This window comes from Oncorhynchus mykiss, chromosome 31 (genome assembly GCF_013265735.2).
Source record: "Oncorhynchus mykiss isolate Arlee chromosome 31, USDA_OmykA_1.1, whole genome shotgun sequence".
NCBI classification, from domain to species: Eukaryota; Metazoa; Chordata; class Actinopteri; order Salmoniformes; family Salmonidae; genus Oncorhynchus; species Oncorhynchus mykiss.
This window is the reverse complement of record NC_050571.1, coordinates 3,833,446-3,849,974: the sequence shown is the minus strand read 5'-3', so window position 1 is coordinate 3,849,974 and position 16,529 is coordinate 3,833,446. Positions and strand designations below refer to the sequence as shown.

General features: G+C 41.4%; 1 protein-coding gene across 1 annotated transcript in view; it reads right to left on the bottom strand.

Moving 5' to 3' along the window:
* LOC118945988 (netrin receptor UNC5A-like) overlaps window positions 1-16,529 on the bottom strand; it is a 149,144-nt gene that overhangs the window by 67,723 nt on the left and 64,892 nt on the right. The gene's annotated exons all lie outside the window — the stretch shown is intronic.

The window sequence follows — 16,529 nt, the reverse complement described above, 5'->3', positions numbered from 1 at the left end:
AACTAACCCTGATTCAGATGATCATCCTACCCATGATAGTATATGGAGATGTAATTTATAGATCGGCAGGCAAGGGTGTTCTTTACCATTTGGCCATCAGATACATAGCAATGGTAAAAATACCATGGCTATATACAGGGAGTACCAGGTAATAACATGGCTATATACAGGGAGTACCAGGTAATAACATGGCTATATACAGGGAGTACCAGGTAATAACATGGCTATAACCAGGTAATAACATGGCTATATACAGGGAGTACCAGGTAATAACATGGTTATATACAGGAAGTACCAGATAATAACATGGTTATATACAGGGAGTACCAGGTAATAACATGGCTATATACAGGAAGTACCAGATAATAACATGGCTATATACAGGGAGTACCAGGTAATAACATGGCTATATACAGGGAGTACCAGGTAATAACATGGTTATATACAGGGAGTACCAGATAATAACATGGCTATATACAGGGAGTACCAGGTAATAACATGGCTATATACAGGGAGTACCAGGTAATAACATGGCTATATACAGGAAGTACCAGGTAATAACATGGCTATATACAGGGAGTACCAGGTAATAACATTACCAGTACTGAGTCATTGTGCTGGGTTATGAGGTAATTGAGATAGCCTCCAGAAAAGTATTCATACCCTTGACTTATTCCACATTTTGTTCTGTTACAGACTGAATTCAAAATGGATTACATTTTTTCCACCCCTCTACACTGATAGTGAGGATCAACCATCTTGCTGCTCTACATTTGTCAGTCAATAGCGGCTACAAACTAGCTAGCTAAGTAGATTTAGCTATCATATAGCATCTCGTTTGTTCCTAATACCATCTTTCAGGCAGACTCGGCGTGCTCCGTGAACACACACCCCATTGGGGGGGGGGGGGGGGGGGGGATCATTCCCCGTCCTCCAGGAAGGAACTAGCCTATGCTAAAGGCTAGCATGCAGGCAATGCATCAATATACAGGGAGTAAGTAGCACTGTTTTCTAATCATGAGCAGGAGATGGTGTTGTCATGGTGATTCGACAGTATTTCAGTCTCTATGAAGGCGTTAATCATTTAGTGCAGCATCAATATCGATAGTAGTTGTTTCTGCATATACTCTCAGTGATGAGCTATATTTTACAAGTCATCCCAGTCATATACTACCAGTTGTCATGACGTGGCCCTCTTTGGGGATAGCGAGTACCACCCCCCCCCCCCCCCCCTCAATCTCTATTACCACTTCTCTCTTCCCCCTACACCCAGGCTCTGTAATCGCAGGTCATAAATTCCTAGAGGAGTCTCTGTCCTCATGGCCAGGCAATATAGAGAGAAGGTTTCACAGGAGAACAAAGGAACCTCTTCTCCATCATAGAACTTGAGAGCTGAACAATGTCCATGTTTTGGAGAATGTGTACGCGGTCTGGGGAGAATCCAGCTACGAACTGGTCCGTTTCGTTTAATGTTTGTGAAACTCATGAGAGACAATATAGCCACATTACCATAACTCTATTTATTAAAGAGTCTCAGTTGTGAGGCTTGCATCTAATTGTTGTCTAAAATGAATGAGTAAAGATGAAACTAGGTAGGTTTAGGATGTTTATTAGCATGTGTTTAGGATGTTTATTAGCATGTCTAGTCATGTGTCATGTGTCTGCAGCAGTAGGTTGAGGCTGTTTATTAGCATGTCTAGTCATGTGTCATGTATCTGCAACAGTAGGTTTAGGATGTTAATTAGCATGTGTTTAGGATGTTTATTAGCATGTCTAGTCATGTGTCATGTGTCATGTGTCTGCAGCAGTAGGTTTAGGATGTTTATTAGCATGTGTTTAGGATGTTTATTAGCATGTCTAGTCATGTGTCATGTGTCATGTATCTGCAACAGTAGGTTTAGGATGTTAATTAGCATGTCTAGTCATGTGTCATGTGTCTGCAGCAGTAGGTTTAGGATGTTAATTAGCATGTCTAGTCATGTGTCTTGTGTCTGCAGCAGTAGGTTTAGGATGTTAATTAGCATGTCTAGTCATGTGTCATGTATCTGCAACAGTAGGTTTAGGATGTTTATTAGCATGTGTTTAGGATGTTTATTAGCATGTCTAGTCATGTGTCATGTGTCATGTGTCTGCAGCAGTAGGTTTAGGATGTTAATTAGCATGTCTAGTCATGTGTCATGTGTCATGTATCTGCAACAGTAGGTTGAGGCTGTTTATTAGCATGTCTAGTCATGTGTCATGTATCTGCAACAGTAGGTTTAGGATGTTAATTAGCATGTCTAGTCATGTGTCATGTGTCTGCAGCAGTAGGTTTAGGATGTTAATTAGCATGTCTAGTCATGTGTCATGTATCTGCAACAGTAGGTTTAGGATGTTAATTAGCATGTCTAGTCATGTGTCATGTGTCATGTGTCTGCAGCAGTAGGTTTAGGATGTTTATTAGCATGTCTAGTCATGTGTCATGTATCTGCAACAGTAGGTTTAGGATGTTTATTAGCATGTCTAGTCACGTGTCATGTATCTGCAACAGTAGGTTTAGGATGTTAATTAGCATGTGTTTAGGATGTTTATTAGCATGTCTAGTCATGTGTCATGTGTCTGCAGCAGTAGGTTGAGGCTGTTTATTAGCATGTCTAGTCATGTGTCATGTATCTGCAACAGTAGGTTTAGGATGTTAATTAGCATGTGTTTAGGATGTTTATTAGCATGTCTAGTCATGTGTCATGTGTCATGTATCTGCAACAGTAGGTTGAGGCTGTTTATTAGCATGTCTAGTCATGTGTCATGTGTCTGCAGCAGTAGGTTGAGGCTGTTTATTAGCATGTCTAGTCATGTGTCATGTATCTGCAACAGTAGGTTTAGGATGTTAATTAGCATGTGTTTAGGATGTTTATTAGCATGTCTAGTCATGTGTCATGTGTCTGCAACAGTAGGTTTAGGATGTTTATTAGCATGTCTAGTCATGTGTCATGTGTCTGCAGCAGTAGGTTTAGGATGTTTATTAGCATGTCTAGTCATGTGTCATGTGTCTGCAGCAGTAGGTTTAGGATGTTTATTAGCATGTCTAGTCATGTGTCATGTGTCTGCAGCAGTAGGTTTAGGATGTTTATTAGCATGTCTAGTCATGTGTCATGTATCTGCAACAGTAGGTTTAGGATGTTTATTAGCATGTCTAGTCATGTGTCATGTGTCATGTGTCTGCAACAGTAGGTTTAGGATGTTTATTAGCATGTCTAGTCATGTGTCATGTATCTGCAACAGTAGGTTTAGGATGTTAATTAGCATGTCTAGTCATGTGTCATGTGTCATGTGTCTGCAGCAGTAGGTTTAGGATGTTTATTAGCATGTCTAGTCATGTGTCATGTGTCATGTGTCTGCAACAGTAGGTTTAGGATGTTAATTAGCATGTCTAGTCATGTGTCATGTGTCATGTGTCTGCAGCAGTAGGTTTAGGATGTTAATTAGCATGTCTAGTCATGTGTCATGTATCTGCAACAGTAGGTTTAGGATGTTTATTAGCATGTCTAGTCATGTGTCATGTGTCATGTATCTGCAACAGTAGGTTTAGGATGTTAATTAGCATGTCTAGTCATGTGTCATGTGTCTGCAGCAGTAGGTTTAGGATGTTTATTAGCATGTCTAGTCATGTGTCATGTATCTGCAACAGTAGGTTTAGGATGTTTATTAGCATGTGTTTAGGATGTTTATTAGCATGTCTAGTCATGTGTCATGTATCTGCAACAGTAGGTTTAGGATGTTTATTAGCATGTCTAGTCATGTGTCATGTATCTGCAACAGTAGGTTTAGGATGTTAATTAGCATGTCTAGTCATGTGTCATGTATCTGCAACAGTAGGTTTAGGATGTTAATTAGCATGTCTAGTCATGTGTCATGTATCTGCAACAGTAGGTTTAGGATGTTAATTAGCATGTCTAGTCATGTGTCATGTATCTGCAACAGTAGGTTGAGGCTGTTTATTAGCATGTCTAGTCATGTGTCATGTGTCATGTATCTGCAACAGTAGGTTTAGGATGTTAATTAGCATGTCTAGTCATGTGTCATGTGTCTGCAGCAGTAGGTTTAGGATGTTAATTAGCATGTCTAGTCATGTGTCATGTATCTGCAGCAGTAGGTTTAGGATGTTTATTAGCATGTGTTTAGGATGTTTATTAGCATGTCTAGTCATGTGTCATGTGTCTGCAGCAGCAGGTTGAGGCTGTTTATTAGCATGTCTAGTCATGTGTCATGTATCTGCAACAGTAGGTTTAGGATGTTAATTAGCATGTCTAGTCATGTGTCATGTGTCTGCAGCAGTAGGTTGAGGATGTTAATTAGCATGTCTAGTCATGTGTCATGTGTCTGCAGCAGTAGGTTTAGGATGTTTATTAGCATGTCTAGTCATGTGTCATGTGTCTGCAGCAGTAGGTTTTGGATGTTTATTAGCATGTCTAGTCATGTGTCATGTGTCTGCAGCAGTAGGTTTAGGATGTTTATTAGCATGTGTTTAGGATGTTTATTAGCATGTCTAGTCATGTGTCATGTATCTGCAACAGTAGGTTTAGGATGTTTATTAGCATGTGTTTAGGATGTTTATTAGCATGTCTAGTCATGTGTCATGTATCTGCAACAGTAGGTTTAGGATGTTTATTAGCATGTGTTTAGGATGTTTATTAGCATGTCTAGTCATGTGTCATGTATCTGCAACAGTAGGTTTAGGATGTTTATTAGCATGTCTAGTCACGTGTCATGTATCTGCAACAGTAGGTTTAGGATGTTAATTAGCATGTGTTTAGGATGTTTATTAGCATGTCTAGTCATGTGTCATGTGTCTGCAGCAGTAGGTTGAGGCTGTTTATTAGCATGTCTAGTCATGTGTCATGTATCTGCAACAGTAGGTTTAGGATGTTAATTAGCATGTGTTTAGGATGTTTATTAGCATATCTAGTCATGTGTCATGTGTCATGTATCTGCAACAGTAGGTTGAGGCTGTTTATTAGCATGTCTAGTCATGTGTCATGTGTCTGCAGCAGTAGGTTGAGGCTGTTTATTAGCATGTCTAGTCATGTGTCATGTATCTGCAACAGTAGGTTTAGGATGTTAATTAGCATGTGTTTAGGATGTTTATTAGCATGTCTAGTCATGTGTCATGTGTCTGCAACAGTAGGTTTAGGATGTTTATTAGCATGTCTAGTCATGTGTCATGTGTCTGCAGCAGTAGGTTTAGGATGTTTATTAGCATGTCTAGTCATGTGTCATGTATCTGCAACAGTAGGTTTAGGATGTTTATTAGCATGTCTAGTCATGTGTCATGTGTCATGTATCTGCAACAGTAGGTTTAGGATGTTAATTAGCATGTCTAGTCATGTGTCATGTGTCATGTGTCTGCAGCAGTAGGTTTAGGATGTTAATTAGCATGTCTAGTCATGTGTCATGTGTCATGTGTCTGCAGCAGTAGGTTTAGGATGTTTATTAGCATGTCTAGTCATGTGTCATGTGTCATGTGTCTGCAACAGTAGGTTTAGGATGTTAATTAGCATGTCTAGTCATGTGTCATGTGTCATGTGTCTGCAGCAGTAGGTTTAGGATGTTAATTAGCATGTCTAGTCATGTGTCATGTATCTGCAACAGTAGGTTTAGGATGTTTATTAGCATGTCTAGTCATGTGTCATGTGTCATGTATCTGCAACAGTAGGTTTAGGATGTTAATTAGCATGTCTAGTCATGTGTCATGTGTCTGCAGCAGTAGGTTTAGGATGTTTATTAGCATGTCTAGTCATGTGTCATGTATCTGCAACAGTAGGTTTAGGATGTTTATTAGCATGTGTTTAGGATGTTTATTAGCATGTCTAGTCATGTGTCATGTATCTGCAACAGTAGGTTTAGGATGTTTATTAGCATGTCTAGTCATGTGTCATGTATCTGCAACAGTAGGTTTAGGATGTTAATTAGCATGTCTAGTCATGTGTCATGTATCTGCAACAGTAGGTTTAGGATGTTAATTAGCATGTCTAGTCATGTGTCATGTATCTGCAACAGTAGGTTTAGGATGTTAATTAGCATGTCTAGTCATGTGTCATGTATCTGCAACAGTAGGTTGAGGCTGTTTATTAGCATGTCTAGTCATGTGTCATGTGTCATGTATCTGCAACAGTAGGTTTAGGATGTTAATTAGCATGTCTAGTCATGTGTCATGTGTCTGCAGCAGTAGGTTTAGGATGTTAATTAGCATGTCTAGTCATGTGTCATGTATCTGCAGCAGTAGGTTTAGGATGTTTATTAGCATGTGTTTAGGATGTTTATTAGCATGTCTAGTCATGTGTCATGTGTCTGCAGCAGCAGGTTGAGGCTGTTTATTAGCATGTCTAGTCATGTGTCATGTATCTGCAACAGTAGGTTTAGGATGTTAATTAGCATGTCTAGTCATGTGTCATGTGTCTGCAGCAGTAGGTTGAGGATGTTAATTAGCATGTCTAGTCATGTGTCATGTGTCTGCAGCAGTAGGTTTAGGATGTTTATTAGCATGTCTAGTCATGTGTCATGTGTCTGCAGCAGTAGGTTTAGGATGTTTATTAGCATGTCTAGTCATGTGTCATGTGTCTGCAGCAGTAGGTTTAGGATGTTTATTAGCATGTGTTTAGGATGTTTATTAGCATGTCTAGTCATGTGTCATGTATCTGCAACAGTAGGTTTAGGATGTTTATTAGCATGTGTTTAGGATGTTTATTAGCATGTCTAGTCATGTGTCATGTATCTGCAACAGTAGGTTTAGGATGTTTATTAGCATGTGTTTAGGATGTTTATTAGCATGTCTAGTCATGTGTCATGTATCTGCAACAGTAGGTTTAGGATGTTTATTAGCATGTCTAGTCACGTGTCATGTATCTGCAACAGTAGGTTTAGGATGTTAATTAGCATGTGTTTAGGATGTTTATTAGCATGTCTAGTCATGTGTCATGTGTCTGCAGCAGTAGGTTGAGGCTGTTTATTAGCATGTCTAGTCATGTGTCATGTATCTGCAACAGTAGGTTTAGGATGTTAATTAGCATGTGTTTAGGATGTTTATTAGCATGTCTAGTCATGTGTCATGTGTCATGTATCTGCAACAGTAGGTTGAGGCTGTTTATTAGCATGTCTAGTCATGTGTCATGTGTCTGCAGCAGTAGGTTGAGGCTGTTTATTAGCATGTCTAGTCATGTGTCATGTATCTGCAACAGTAGGTTTAGGATGTTAATTAGCATGTGTTTAGGATGTTTATTAGCATGTCTAGTCATGTGTCATGTGTCTGCAACAGTAGGTTTAGGATGTTTATTAGCATGTCTAGTCATGTGTCATGTGTCTGCAGCAGTAGGTTTAGGATGTTTATTAGCATGTCTAGTCATGTGTCATGTATCTGCAACAGTAGGTTTAGGATGTTTATTAGCATGTCTAGTCATGTGTCATGTGTCATGTATCTGCAACAGTAGGTTTAGGATGTTAATTAGCATGTCTAGTCATGTGTCATGTGTCTGCAGCAGTAGGTTTAGGATGTTTATTAGCATGTCTAGTCATGTGTCATGTATCTGCAACAGTAGGTTTAGGATGTTTATTAGCATGTGTTTAGGATGTTTATTAGCATGTCTAGTCATGTGTCATGTGTCATGTGTCTGCAGCAGTAGGTTTAGGATGTTAATTAGCATGTCTAGTCATGTGTCATGTATCTGCAACAGTAGGTTTAGGATGTTTATTAGCATGTCTAGTCATGTGTCATGTATCTGCAACAGTAGGTTTAGGATGTTAATTAGCATGTCTAGTCATGTGTCATGTATCTGCAACAGTAGGTTTAGGATGTTAATTAGCATGTCTAGTCATGTGTCATGTATCTGCAACAGTAGGTTGAGGCTGTTTATTAGCATGTCTAGTCATGTGTCATGTGTCATGTATCTGCAACAGTAGGTTTAGGATGTTAATTAGCATGTCTAGTCATGTGTCATGTGTCTGCAGCAGTAGGTTTAGGATGTTAATTAGCATGTCTAGTCATGTGTCATGTGTCTGCAGCAGTAGGTTTAGGATGTTAATTAGCATGTCTAGTCATGTGTCACGTGTCATGTATCTGCAGCAGTAGGTTTAGGATGTTTATTAGCATGTGTTTAGGATGTTTATTAGCATGTCTAGTCATGTGTCATGTGTCTGCAGCAGTAGGTTGAGGCTGTTTATTAGCATGTCTAGTCATGTGTCATGTGTCTGCAGCAGTAGGTTTAGGATGTTTATTAGCATGTCTAGTCATGTGTCATGTATCTGCAACAGTAGGTTTAGGATGTTAATTAGCATGTCTAGTCATGTGTCATGTGTCATGTGTCTGCAGCAGTAGGTTTAGGATGTTAATTAGCATGTCTAGTCATGTGTCATGTGTCTGCAACAGTAGGTTTAGGATGTTAATTAGCATGTCTAGTCATGTGTCATGTGTCTGCAGCAGTAGGTTTAGGATGTTAATTAGCATGTCTAGTCATGTGTCATGTGTCATGTGTCTGCAGCAGTAGGTTTCGGATGTTAATTAGCATGTCTAGTCATGTGTCATGTATCTGCAACAGTAGGTTTAGGATGTTAATTAGCATGTCTAGTCATGTGTCATGTGTCTGCAGCAGTAGGTTTAGGATGTTAATTAGCATGTCTAGTCATGTGTCATGTGTCTGCAGCAGTAGGTTTAGGATGTTTATTAGCATGTCTAGTCATGTGTCATGTATCTGCAACAGTAGGTTTAGGATGTTTATTAGCATGTCTAGTCATGTGTCATGTATCTGCAACAGTAGGTTTAGGATGTTTATTAGCATGTGTTTAGGATGTTAATTAGCATGTCTAGTCATGTGTCATGTATCTGCAACAGTAGGTTTAGGATGTTTATTAGCATGTGTTTAGGATGTTTATTAGCATGTCTAGTCATGTGTCATGTATCTCCCCATAGTCTGTCCTCCTTGTCTGTCCTCCAGTTCCGCTCTAGTGACCGGTGTTATCATATCATATGTTATTGTAGCGTTCACATCAATCTAGTCATCATGTATCAGTACTGGTATTATTTCATCTTCTGTTTTATTTTGTTATTTTCATGTGTTTTACACTAGTTCTATGGTATGTTAGGCTGTACCTCTCAATGCTGTGGTGATGTTAGGCTGTACCTCTCAATGCTGTGGTGATGTTAGACTGTAACTCTCAATGCTGTGGTGATGTTAGACTGTAACTCTCAATGCTGTGGTGATGTTTGGCTGTACCTCTCAATGCTGTGGTGATGTTAGGCTGTACCTCTCAATGCTGTGGTGATGTTAGGCTGTACCTCTCAATGCTGTGGTGATGTTAGGCTGTACCTCTCAATGCTGTGGTGATGTTAGACTGTACCTCTCAATGCTGTGGTGATGTTAGGCTGTACCTCTCAATGCTGTGGTGATGTTAGGCTGTACCTCTCAATGCTGTGGTGATGTTAGGCTGTACCTCTCAATGCTGTGGTGATGTTAGGCTGTACCTCTCAATGCTGTGGTGATGTTAGGCTGTACCTCTCAATGCTGTGGTGATGTTAGGCTGTACCTCTCAATGCTGTGGTGATGTTAGGCTGTACCTCTCAATGCTGTGGTGATGTTAGGCTGTAACTCTCAATGCTGTGGTGATGTTAGGCTGTACCTCTCAATGCCGTGGTGATGTTAGGCTGTACCTCTTAATGCCGTGGTGATGTTAGGCTGTAACTCTCAATGCCGTGGTGATGTTAGGCTGTACCTCTCAATGCCGTGGTGATGTTAGGCTGTACCTCTCAATGATGTGGTGATGTTAGACTGTACCTCTCAATGCTGTGGTGATGTTAGACTGTACCTCTCAATGATGTGGTGATGTTAGACTGTACCTCTCAATGCTGTGGTGATGTCACCACATTCAGGTGTTTGCTGATATGCGTTGCTTTATTTTCTATACAGAGTATGCACATGGCATGTGCTATTCATGTCTGTGTCATCTGGACATAGTGTTACGACATGGTTGTTATGTCCTGTGTCATCTGGACATAGTGTTATGACATGGTTGTTATGTCCTGTGTCATCTGGACATAGTGTGTTGTTATGTCCTGTGTCATCTGGACATAGTGTTATGACATGGCTGTTATGTCCTGTGTCATCTGGACATAGTGTTAGGACATGGCTGTATGTCCTGTGTCATCTGGACATAGTGTTATGAGATGGTTGTTATGTCCTGTGTCATCTGGACATAGTGTTATGACATGGCTGTATGTCCTGTGTCATCTAGACATAGTGTTATGAGATGGTTGTTATGTCCTGTGTCATCTAGACATAGTGTTATGAGATGGTTGTTATGTCCTGTGTCATCTGGACATAGTGTTATGAGATGGTTGTTTTGTCCTGTGTCATCTGGACATAGTGTTATGACATGACTGCTATTATCCCAAGAGCACACAGTGAGGTTGTGGTGAGGTGTGTGTGTATGAGAGGTGTGTGTATGAGATGTGTATGACGTGTGTGTGTGTATGAGGTAGGTATGTGTATGAGGTGTGTGTGTATGAGGTAGGTGTGTGTATGAGGTGTGTGTGTATGAGGTAGGTGTGTATGAAGTGTTTGTGTGTTTGAGGTGTTTGTATGTCTGAGGCGTGTGTGTGTGTATGAAGTGTGCGTGTGTATGAGGTGTGTGTGTGTGTATGAAGTGTGCGTGTGTAACATTTGGTGTGTTGTGGATGTGGATGGATGTTCAACAGTGATGTTCAACAGTGATGTTCAACAGTGATGTTCAACAGTGATGTACAACAGTGATGTTCAACAGTGATGTTCAACAGTGATGTTCAACAGTGATGTACAACATGGATTTTGAAACAACTTTTGACATTGGCTCTGGTCAAACGTAGTGGACTGCATAGGGAATAGATTAGGGAAACTACCCAGGGAGAGAGACAGAGAGAGACAGAGAGAGAGAGAGACAGAGAGAGACAGAGAGAGACTTAGAGAGAGAGACAGAGAGAGACAGAGAGAGAGACAGAGAGAGACAAAGAGAGAGAGACAGAGAGAGAGAGAGAGAGAGAGAGAGAGAGAGAGGCAGAGAGAGAGACAGAGAGACAGAGAGGCAGAGAGACAGAGAGACAGAGAGGCAGAGAGACAGAGAGACAGAGAGGCAGAGAGACAGAGATATATCTGAGCCAGAGGCTGATGATTAAACGTGCAGCTCTAACCTCAGACTTCGACAGGCCAATCTATCGCTCTGACATCCCACCGCCCACCTACACGGAGGGGTAAATCATTTATGCCCAATATTGAACATGAAAGAAGACCTACGCCCCAACACCCTCTCTACCTCCCCTCCTGATATGCTGAACCGTTGCTGCAGCCACCCGGAAAGAAAAAGCCACCTCCATCCCCTGCCCCTGTCAACCCCAGGCCAATAACCCCTACAAACAGTAAAGCAGAGAGACAGACAGAGAGGGAGAGAGCGAGAGAGAGGAAGACAGAGAGAGAGAGAGGAAGAGAGAGAGAGAGAGAGAGAGAGAGAGAGAGAGAGAGAGCGAGAGAGAGAGAGAGAGGAGGACAACTCTCAACCTCAATTTACACTCCAGGCAGAATGACAAAGACTGATGATAATAAAATAGAAGAGCAGAGAGGAGGAAGGGAAGATAAGACGAGAGGCGGGAGAGGAGAGGAGAGGAGAGGAGATGAAAGAAGAAGAGAGAAGAGAAGAGAAGAGAAGAGAAGAGGAGAGGAGAGGCGAGGAGAGGAGAGGAGAGGAGAGGAGAGGAGAGGAGAGGAGAGGAAAGGAGAGAAGAGAAGAGAAGAGGAGAGGAGATGAGAGAAAAGAAGAGAAGAGAAGATGAAAGAAGAGGGGAGAAGAGTAGAGAAGAGGAGGGGAGAGAAGAGAAGAGAGGAGAGGAGAGGAGAGGAGAGAAGAGGAGAGGAGAGGAGAGAAGAGGAGAGAGGTCTCCTCTACTCATCATTCCATCTCCTTCTTTTCACCTCTGTCTCTGTCTCTCTCCATCAAGTCAATTTTGTCACGCCCTTACCATAGAGAGCCCTCAGGGTTCTCTATGGTGTATAGGTTAGGGCGTGACTAGGGGGTTTCTGGATAGTATTTTTCTATGTTGGTGTGTGTGTATGGTTCCCAATTGAAGGCAGCTGAATATCGTTGACTCTAATTGGGGATCATACTTAGTGTGTTCCTTTTCCCACCTGCGTTGTGGGATATTGTTTTGTGTTAGTGCCTGTGTGCGCTACATATTGTGACGTTCGTTATTTTTTTTAAGTTTCACGATCAATCAAATGTGGAACTCTACTCGCTCTGCAGCCTGGTCTGGATATTTATGTAACGATTGTGACAAATTTGCTTTATTGACATTACGTAACAATGTACAGCGTACTTTGGATATTTACAATATTACAATAATAAGGGGTAGCCTATTCTCATCAGAGAGGCCTTTGAAACCTTGAAAAATAGTTTAAAATTTGGGGAAATGACACTCTAATTGTTTTATATTTTTGTACATTTTGTCAGGAAATGCAGCTCCGTCTCAGGTTCTGCTGTGGTGCAGTGGTTGCACAGCCTTTCCTCTACAGGGAGCCAGGTTTTCCTGGGTCTAACCTTCTCAATGGCAAGGCTGTGCTCACTGAGCCACGGTGTAATATTTAACCACAGTGTACTGTCCATTTAGGGCCAGATAGCACTGCATTTTGCTTTGTGTTTGTGTTTCCCAATAAGCAATGTAGTTTTGTTTTGACTGTGTTGTAATTTGGTTTATCCTGATTAATTGGATGTTCTGGTCCTGAGGCTTCAGTGTGTTAGTAGAACAGGTTAGTGAACTCAGCCCCAGGACCTGCTGGATGAGGGGACTGAGACTTCAGTGTGTTAGTAGAACAGGTTAGTGAACTCAGCCCCAGGACCTGCTGGATGAGGGGACTGAGACTTCAGTGTGTTAGTAGAACAGGTTCGTGAACTCAGCCCCAGGACCAGCTGGATGAGGGGACTGAGGCTTCAGTGTGTTAGTAGAACAGGTTTGTGAACTCAGCCCCAGGACCAGCTGGATGAGGGGACTTTTCTTTGCCCAGCTCTTGGCATTGCAGGGCTTGGTAATTATATGAGAGGGGGTCACTGTATTTTAGATGTTTTCAAAACTTAATTGCTATTTTTTGAGTTTTTATTATTAGTGGATATTGGCCTAATTCTGCTCTGCATGCATTGTTTGTAGTTTTCCTCTGGACATGTAGGAGAATCATACAGAACTCTGCATGCAGGGTTTCAATGGGGTGTTTGTCCCATTGGGTGAAATCTTGTTTTGCAAGTGTTATTTTGCACACATCGCTGCCATAAAGTACAATTGGTTCAATGACACACTCAAATAGTTTTAGTTTTAGTTTTAGGTATTTCTCTCTCCATTCAATTCAATTCAATTCAATTCAATTCAAGGGGCTTTATTGGCGTGGAAAACAGATGTTAAAATATGTTAAAAATGCCAAAGCAAGACAATACACAAAAGTGAAATAAACAATAAAAATTAACAGTAAACATTATATTCACAGAAGTTCCAAAAGAATAAAGACATTACAAATGTCATATTGTGTATGCAGTCGTGGCCAAAAGTTTTGAGAATGACACAAATATTAATTTCCACAAAGTTTGCGGCTAGTGGTTAGAGCGTTGAACTAGTAACCGAAAGGTTGCAAGTTCAAATCCCCGAGCTGACAAGGTACAAATCTGTCGTTCTGCCCTTGAACAGGCTGTTAACCCACTGTTCCTAGACCAGTTAACCCACTGTTCCTAGACCAGTTAACCCACTGTTCCTAGGCCATCATTGAAAATAAGAATTTGTTCTTAACTGACTTGCCTAGTAAAATAAAAAAAGGTAACCATGGTTGACAGAGGAAGAACAACGATTCCAAGCACCCTCCTTTTGAAGCTTCCAGTCTGTTTTTCAAACTCAATCAGCATAACAGACTGATCTCCAGCCTTGTCCTCGTCAACGAGAGAATCACTGACATGATGTCAGCTGGTCTTTTTGTGTCAGGGCTGAAATGTAGTGGAAATGTTTTTTGGGGATTCAGTTCATTTGCATGGCAAAGAGGGACTTTGCAATTAATTTCAATTCATCTGATCACTCTTCATAACATTCTGGAGTATATGCAAATTGCCATCATACAAACTGAGGCAGAAAACTTTTTGAAAATGGTGTCATTTTCAGAACTTTTGGCCACAACTGTATATACAGTGTTGTAACAATGTGAAAATGGAGTTATAGACCTACTCAGGCTGGTTATAGGCCTACTCAGGCTGGTTATAGACCTACTCAGGCGGGTTATAGTCCTCCTCAGGCTGGTTATAGACCTACTCAGGCTGGTTATAGACCTCCTCAGGCTGGTTATAGGCCTACTCAGGCTGGTTATAGACCTACTCAGGCGGGTTATAGTCCTACTCAGGCTGGTTATAGACCTACTCAGGCTGGTTATAGACCTACTCAGGCTGGTTATAGACCTACTCAGGCTGGTTATAGACCTACTCAGGCTGGTTATAGACCTCCTCAGGCTGGTTATAGGCCTACTCAGGCTGGTTATAGACCTCCTCAGGCTGGTTATAGACCTCCTCATGCTGGTTATAGTCCTACTCAGGCTGGTTATAGACCTACTCAGGCTGGTTATAGACCTACTCAGGCTGGTTATAGACCTACTCAGGCTGGTTATAGACCTACTCAGGCTGGTTATAGACATACTCAGGCTGGTTATAGACCTAGTCAGGCTGGTTATAGACCTACTCAGGCTGGTTATAGACCTACTCAGGCTGGTTATAGACCTACTCAGGCTGGTTATAGGCCTACTCAAGCTGGTTATAAACCTACTCAGGCTGGTTATAGACCTACTCAGGCTGGTTATAGACCTACTCAGGCTGGTTATAGACCTACTCAGGCTGGTTATAGACCTACTCAGGCTGGTTATAGACCTACTCAGGCTGGTTATAGACCTACTCAGGCTGGTTATAGACCTACTCAGGCTGGTTATAGACCTACTCAGGCTGGTTATAAGACCTACTCAGGCTGTTTATAGTCAGACTATCACATTAGACGTATACCATTCCCCCATAACCCATCTACCCTTATGAAAAAGGACTGAAGGCAGAAACAGATGATTTGGTTCCATTTCAACATCCTGTGTAGCCTAGTAGCCACACTTAAACTGTTCAAAGGGTCAAATCAAAATTCTATTGCAAAACAACATGGACAGTCGGCTGCATCACACATTCAGAACCGCTAGACAGTAACATAATGAACTAAAGCACTGATCATTGAGAACGAGATCAGAATGACTACTAAGGCTTGATCTATAAATTAAATAATTGAATAGGTAGACTACAGAACTAAACCAATCCATATGTTCAAAAGGCCTGATTAGCATCACATCAATAACACAGCTAAGGCCCTGAGTCCCCTCGGTGCCGACGCACAAATCAAAATATGTTTTTTTTTTTTGTATTTAGTTTCAAAGCTTTGACGAAGGCCACGAGAACTAGAAACAAAGTGTTTTTTTAAATACTTATTTCATAGATGTAGCCTACGATTAAATAATTGTGATCATTTTAAGAGCAACAAAAAAAACTACTTAGCCTAAATTTAATTATCACAGCAGAAGCTTCGCAATTCCGGCATGTTCCAAACGAAGTAGCCTTGTTGAGTTGTACGGTATGAAGGGGCCGAATCACTCTCAGCCCACCTCTTCCAAATGCATTGTGGTTAAGTATACATACTAATTCTACTAGATGAAGAGGTGAGATGAGTACAACATCCATGCATTTCAAACCAATACTAGATTTTAGAAACTGCACACATGGAGAAAGTGGCTTGATGTTTCTATTCGTTGATTTCAGCAGCACATCCCCCATATCTAACAATCAGCTGACGTCAAAGCCCAAATGACTACGACATCCGGGCATTTAAAGTATACTTGATTTTCAAAATGACTCCCTCCCTCCCTCCCTCCCTCCCTCCCTCCCTCCCTCCCTCCCTCCCTCCCTCCCTCCCTCCCTCCCTCCCACCCACAGACCTCTCATTCGTCCTCCCTCCCTCCCTCCCTCCCTCCCTCCCTCCCTCCCTCCCTCCCTCCCACAGACCTCTCATTCATCCTCTCTCCCTCCCTCCCCCCCTCTCTCTCTTTCTCTCTCACTACTCTGACATACAGTATTCCTGAGCTGACACACAGACATTGAAGAATTTATATGAAGGTGAGGGGAGGTTGGATCTCTGCACTGCTTTCTAATGTAGTCTACAGGTAGAGTAGAGAGGGGAACGGCTCTGTAGCCCAGGGGACAGTACTGTATAGAGGGTGTCTTTGTAATTGGTGTCAGGGGGTCAGAAACACAGGGTTTAAGAGCTTTAAGAAGTACCTCGAGGTTATATGCAATTTAAATGTCAGAGGAGACGTTTGAGGAGAGAATTGAATTCCTCTTGGAGAAGTGCGCACTTCATTTGAATAACTGCGCATGGTTGATTTTTTTTTAAAAATGTAATTTTTCTTTTTTTGAAGCTTACAGCACTTGGTATTCCC